This window comes from Macrobrachium rosenbergii, chromosome 10 (genome assembly GCF_040412425.1).
Source record: "Macrobrachium rosenbergii isolate ZJJX-2024 chromosome 10, ASM4041242v1, whole genome shotgun sequence".
Taxonomy (NCBI): domain Eukaryota; kingdom Metazoa; phylum Arthropoda; class Malacostraca; order Decapoda; family Palaemonidae; genus Macrobrachium; species Macrobrachium rosenbergii.
Window position 1 is genome coordinate 1,349,865 of NC_089750.1, and position 6,519 is coordinate 1,356,383.

General features: G+C 37.5%; 1 long non-coding RNA gene across 1 annotated transcript; it reads right to left on the reverse strand.

Moving 5' to 3' along the window:
• Positions 1-1,369: 1,369 nt before the first annotated feature.
• Positions 1,370-4,448, reverse strand: LOC136842396 (uncharacterized). Its single transcript, XR_010854195.1, has 2 exons — positions 4,209-4,448; positions 1,370-1,641 (listed from the first exon to the last, which is right to left on the reverse strand). It is a non-coding gene; the product is annotated as an uncharacterized lncRNA (long non-coding RNA).
• Positions 4,449-6,519: the final 2,071 nt, after the last annotated feature.

Here is a 6,519-nt window from a genome sequence, read left to right on the forward strand (position 1 = left end):
ATACGATTTGGTGGATTTGAAAATAGAGTTTTAATCTAAACGATTGGTTCATTTCTAGTTTATTTGAAGTAATGTGAACTTTATTTTCATCGGACGCAGTTGTCCTGTTAATATGGCTGTCTATAAAAAAAGTTTTAGTCATACCCTTAAATTTTATTGATATATTAACATTTAGTGAATGTCCAGGCGCTTAATAATTAACCATTTTAGCGATGACCTGATAAGAGTTTCATACGAGTTTGATCTCCGTAATGTCCACTACTCTCACGTGCATACCTAAAACAGTCACAAGCTCCATAAATATACTGCATTATTCAGCAGTATATACCATCAATGAATATTTTGTTTATTGTATTAAAGATTTCTTCAATCCAATAACCGTTGTAGCTACAGCAAAGTTTAACATCCAGCTATGCGGTATACCTGAGTGAGTCCAAATAAATTATTTGAAGGTTCGAATGATTAAATTTGCCTTTTTTCATTGCAAAATTACATTACAAGGGTTCGTAAAACCACAAATTAAGTTTAGCATATGAAATTAATGTTAAATTTAAAATATCCAGATTTATTAACTATTAACCAAGGTGATGCAGTACTTAGTCCTGCGGCAATATGGAACTCTATATAAACTGCATTCATGATTGCTCAAAGTATTTTTAGAAAACAATTTCTGAAATAAATCTGTTCATGGAAATTTGGTCAACTGTTCCCTTGTAGCAGTCCGGATAAAGTATTCAGTTTTTACATGCTTTTATTAATAGCCAGAAGAAATTTAAATCACCTTTAAGGCGAAATATTCCTTTACCAAGCGCTCTATTTTTCTGTAGTCATACCCACTTAAAATAAATCCAAGCTTTAAATGCCTTATCTGTCAAGTCTGACCTATTTTATATCTCCACTGATTTCCATTTTTCGTTCCAGGCTACAAACTTCATAGCTTGCTACAACTTCCTGTATTTAATAACTGCCATTTTTCATTCCAGGGTACAAATCTCATAGCTTACTGTATTTTATAAATCCATTGATTTCCATTTTTATTCCAGACTACAGACTTCATAGTATGCTGTAACTATGTTCTGATAACAGAATGTTCTGGTAAGTCACGTTCAACAGGAATGAAAATTAAAATACTTTGGTTTCTTTATCCAACAAAACTCCAAGATTACTATATATAACTTCAGTCATGGCTACGTTGATAAATTACAGTAGTCATATGGCAAATGGTCAATTTACACAATGAGAAACTTAGAACTTTAAAAATACAGTACCATTGGAAATTTATATAATTATAGCAGACGTTGGAAACTAAGTTGTCATTCTATAACTACCTTCGGCATTTTGTGTTTTTGAAAGTAAAAATAAATCTGAATGGATTTGTACGTATTTATTTTACAACAAAGGGTTATTTCATGACGTGGTAACCTTTTATCAGTAACTAAACTGACGTCTTGTAAAAAAAGGGATTCCTACAAATTTCAGGACTGAGGCTGAACTAGCAAAACCACACTGCTATCTTCCAGAAAGTCCAACATGTGGAGAATCTTTTCAGCAATTTTGCTCATCAATTTTTCTCATGTTCAACCGCTCAGCAATCTAATACTCCTGCTCCATGGAAGCATTAAACCTTCTCGAACACCGTACCTGTGAATGACAACGTTCAGATTCTTTAAACCCTTCCACAAAACAAGCCAGTGAGAAGCTAGTATTACGAGACAGAAGTAACAAGGCAAGAAGTGTGTACCAGATATTAACAAGACAATGTAACTAAATTGAAAGTGCTCCATTTCAAAGTTATAAAATATCTCTAATTAGCTGAACAGAAAAGCACGCAAAAGGTATAAACTGACAGCAATGGGATTTGCTTGCATGTATGTATATGTACTTGCAATTATGGAGGTGTGAAAATTTAGCAACTTTATATGATCTTTGGCAGCGTACTTAGTATTGGCCACTTACCCAATTCTTTCGGACTTGGGAAAATTTAGCATTATCTGGGGAATCTGGAATAAATTAAATCCCTTTGGTAATGCTGACTGTGCCATCGAAGGTTAGGTAGGGATTATTACAGGTAGTTAATGAGGCCTAACAGACAGGTGGGAGTTAAAGTTTTAGCCTATAGGTAATTTGAGCTATTTTACATTGTTCCCCAAGAAAATGGAACCTACTACGCACCTACACTCTACAGCTAACTTAGCCAAGTCTTTCCATGAGAAACTGAAAATATTTTGTGAGAAAATCGGAAAAAAACTAACCCGGTTTTAAAAACTTTTTTGGGCAATAAGATGCAATGATGATTAGCTTTCAAAAATTATATTTATCCTAGTTTTTCAACGCCATCTAGACCTTTATCTGGCTCTTATCAACTTTTTACCTACAATTCCATTCTTTCCATATTTAACCTTGAAAGACAAGTCCTCCATTCTTTCATTTATGCTTAACTTTCACGATTTCCATAGTTTTTCCAACCTTCGTCCCTTCTTGCTATTCCACGCATTCTACACAAACTTCAGCACAAAAGCCACCAAATATTTATTGGCATTTCATCCACGTCTACCAGACTACTTCCATAAAGGAGAGTTGGCCCAACAATCAAATTTGCTTCATTACACGCTGGTCTTACTCTTCCAAACCTTAACATATCTATTACTTTCACTTATTCTATCATTTTATCCTTTCGTCCTCCTTACTACTCTTACTACTACACAGTTCAGCACATTTACTCATTTCATTCACTTAGACATCACTCCCTTAAAGGACATACGGCTCACCAGTCTCTCCAATCCAAGCTTTTACTCCAAAACACCAGTATGGAATACAGTCATCCAATCTTCCACCACATATGCTGCCAAAATCCACTGCCCTCTCAACTTCCACCACTGCCCTCTCAACTTCCACCACTGCCCTCTCAACTTCCACCACTGCCCTCTCAACTTCCACCACTGCCCTCTCAACTTCCACCACTGCCCTCTCAACTTCCACCACTGCCCTCTCAACTTCCACCACTGCCCTCTCAACTTCCACCACTGCCCTCTTCAGGTCATTTATAGCCAGTCCATTAAAAAAAAATTAATGCAGTTACCTATCCTTGCATGCAGTCTACCACTTTCACCAGTCACTGCAGCTGCTCAACACTTGCCATCATGCAAACATCAGCCGTTCCAGTGCATATTTACTATCTTAAGACTGCAAAACAAGCGCTTACATCCATTCTATATCAAATCCTACTCTCAAAATCGATTCAGACCTGAAAAGGAAATCTGAATTAGTAGACAAAAACTCCAATAAACCACACAGTAGGCTAAATACGCCTACTATGCGGTCCATTGGAGCACCCCCACCCCTACAGGGGCCACCCTGAAGGGGTGGGGGTCAAAAAATTGGAAATTGAAATTATTTTCATATAAAATATCCAGATTATCGCAACAAAAAATTTTACTTTAACAATTGAGGAAAATTTAGCTTTATTACAATAGTGTTCATAAGCACCAAGTTTTTCTTTAGCTAAAATATTAAGGTACTTTAGAACCTAATTTACAAAATTGATATGAATATTTTAAATGCTCATTTACAGAACTGATAAAACATACATTATGAATTGTGATGCAATTAAGAAAACTTAAGTTATTTAAAACGTTCATTTAAAAGTTCATTTAAAACTCATTTACAGAACTGATAAAAACCAAAGAATGAATCTGGATGCAATTAGAAAGGCATGCTACATGCTTGCAATAAGCTATAACAATCATAACTACAAATAAACCAGGTTGTGAAAGGTAAACCAAAATTAAAAGTTACCAGTCTTAAACATTATCCAGGACAAGTAATTCATTCAAAACACCAAAGAAATTAAGCGATAAGTTTCTGTAAGAACTACGACGAGAAAATTAGATTCCAACAAGCAAAAATATCGATAAACAAGAAAGAATATAAAATTCAACCTCAATGTTACAATTACCAGCTCACATTAAATGTAATTAGCGTTTTGGTAACAGGCAAATACCACAATTCGTTTCCTTAAGACGATATGGCACTAAAACTAAAATTAAGATTAAAATAAAAAAAAAAATTTTAAATCGAACTATTTTTACACGAAAAACCTTCTTCAGAAAAAGAATCAACATTAACAGGTAAAGTTTTAACCCAAAATAATCACAACGTTACATAAACTATATTTTAAGTAAAAAAAAAAACCTTTGAACAATTCTCACCTTGTTAAATTCTGCTTCATTATATTTCTCTCGTCTTATGCAGTTTACGGTCCAACATCACGTATAACCCCACTACAACGCGATTTTGGTAACCAGAAACGCAAGAAAGCCATTGTCCAATGACTGCGTACTTCAAAACAGCCATCAACAACTGTCTCAAACGGCAGGGCGATCGGATCGTCAAACTATCAGTAACACAAAGAACTTTGATCAGGTAAATACTGTACTCCGTTGGCGACTGAGTGCCTTCAGTTACATCGGCCCTAGAGCTTAACAGGTTTGGTGACGTCACTGAACAAGGACTCCATAGCCCTTGAACTTAGCAGGTTTTGGTGACGTCACTGACCAAGGATTGCATAGCCCTAGAACTTCGCAGGTTTTGGTGACGTCACTGAACAAGGACTACATAGCAAGCTGCTATTGGAGGTAGGCTCCCGTGTTTTTAGTCTTATTGCCAAGTGTTACCAGAATTCACGATTTGGTAGATATTTTTTGATTATTCAAAAGAATCGAGCAATGAAAAGTAAAGGCTTTTATTATTATTTAATTTACTTGGTATTAGTAATGTCTTTTTTTTTAAGATAATTAGATATTCACATTACAAACTCTTATTGCCAAGAGTTACCAGAATTCTGGTTTCGGTAGATGTTTGTGTATTCTGGAGAATCGAGCAGTGAAAAGTACAGTACATTAGCACTTTTTCTGTCCGCACCTTTATCTGTCCGCACTTTTTTTGTACGCACTTTTTTCTCTCCGCACTTTTTCTGTCCGCCCTCAGATCTTAAAAACTACTGAGGCTACAGGGCTGCAAATAGGTATGTTAATCATCCACCCTCCAATCATCAAACATGCCAAATTGCAACCCTCTAGCCTCAGTAGTTTTTTTTTATTTTATTGAAGGTTAAAGTTGGCATAATCGTGCCTCTGGCAACGATATAAGCTAGGCTACCATGGGGCCGTGGTTAAAGTATCAAGGGCCGTGGCTCATACAGCACTATAACGAGACCACCGAAAGATAGATCTATTTTCAGTTGCCTTGATTATAATACGGGTGTACAGAAAACTCAATTGCGCCTCAAGAAACTTCGGCGCATTTTTTACTTGTTTGTTACTATAATACAAAGCGTAATTTATTATATTCGTGATTAAATTTTGTATTGCTTTTATGCATGAGGTAATGGTGATTACCCATAGACGAAAATAAATAGGGAGTAGTCATAATATAAATAGGAAATAGTCATAATTTGTTACTTTTTTTCCATTCAACTATTAAATGAAATAACCTAAAATTCTACTATTTTTCACTATATATATATATATATATATATATATATATATATATATATATATATATATATATATATATATATATATATATATATATATATATATATATATAAAATATCTTAGCTAATCATTCAAAAGAGGAAAGCACTGAAAGTTGCATGAAAAAAAAAAGAAGTCTGTTACAGTACGATTTTGGAAAAATTCTTAAACGCAAAGTTCCCCCAAAAAAGGATAATCAACAAATCAACGCCACATCAGAGACTAGTGATAAACAGAGAATAAACCATTAAAGAGAGAAACAGCAAGGTACGACCGGGTCAATCACGACAGCAAATGCATCCAGGCTGTCTATCAATGAATCAGTCCTTTCCCTTCATCTGATGGTTTGTTTGCACAGCCATTAAGACCCTTTCACGAATCGTTTCCCCCCTCCGGAATGTGCAACTGTCCTCCGTGCATTGGGACGCTGGACCTCCTCCTCCTCCTCACCCCTCCTCCTCCTCCTTCTCTTACTAATCCTCCTCTTCCTCCTCCTTTATTCCTTTCCTCCTACCTCTCCTCCCCTACCTCTCTACCATCCTCCTCCTCCTCCTCCTACCCTCCCCCTCCCCTTTCCCCTCTTCCTCCCATCCTCCTCCTCCCCTCCTCCTCCTCCTCCTCCTCCTCCCCTCCTCCTCCTTCCTCCTCCTCCTCCTCCTCCCAATCTCCCCTCCCCCTTCCTCCTCCTCCTCCTCTCTCTCCCCCCCTCTTCCTCCTCCTCCTCCTCCTCCTCCAGCCTTCCTCCTTCCGCCTCCTCTTTTCCTCCCCAATCTCCCTCCCCCTTCCTCCTCCTCCTCCTCCTCTTCCTCCTCCTCCTCCTCCTCCCCTCCTCCTCCTCTTCCTCCTCCTCCTCCTCCTCCTCCTCCTCCTCCTCCTCCTCCTCCTCTTCCTCCTTCTTCCTCCTCCCCCTCCTCCTCCTCCTCCTCCTCCTCCTCAACCTTCCTCCTCCTCCTCCTCTTCCTCCTCCCCTCCCCCTCCTCCTCCT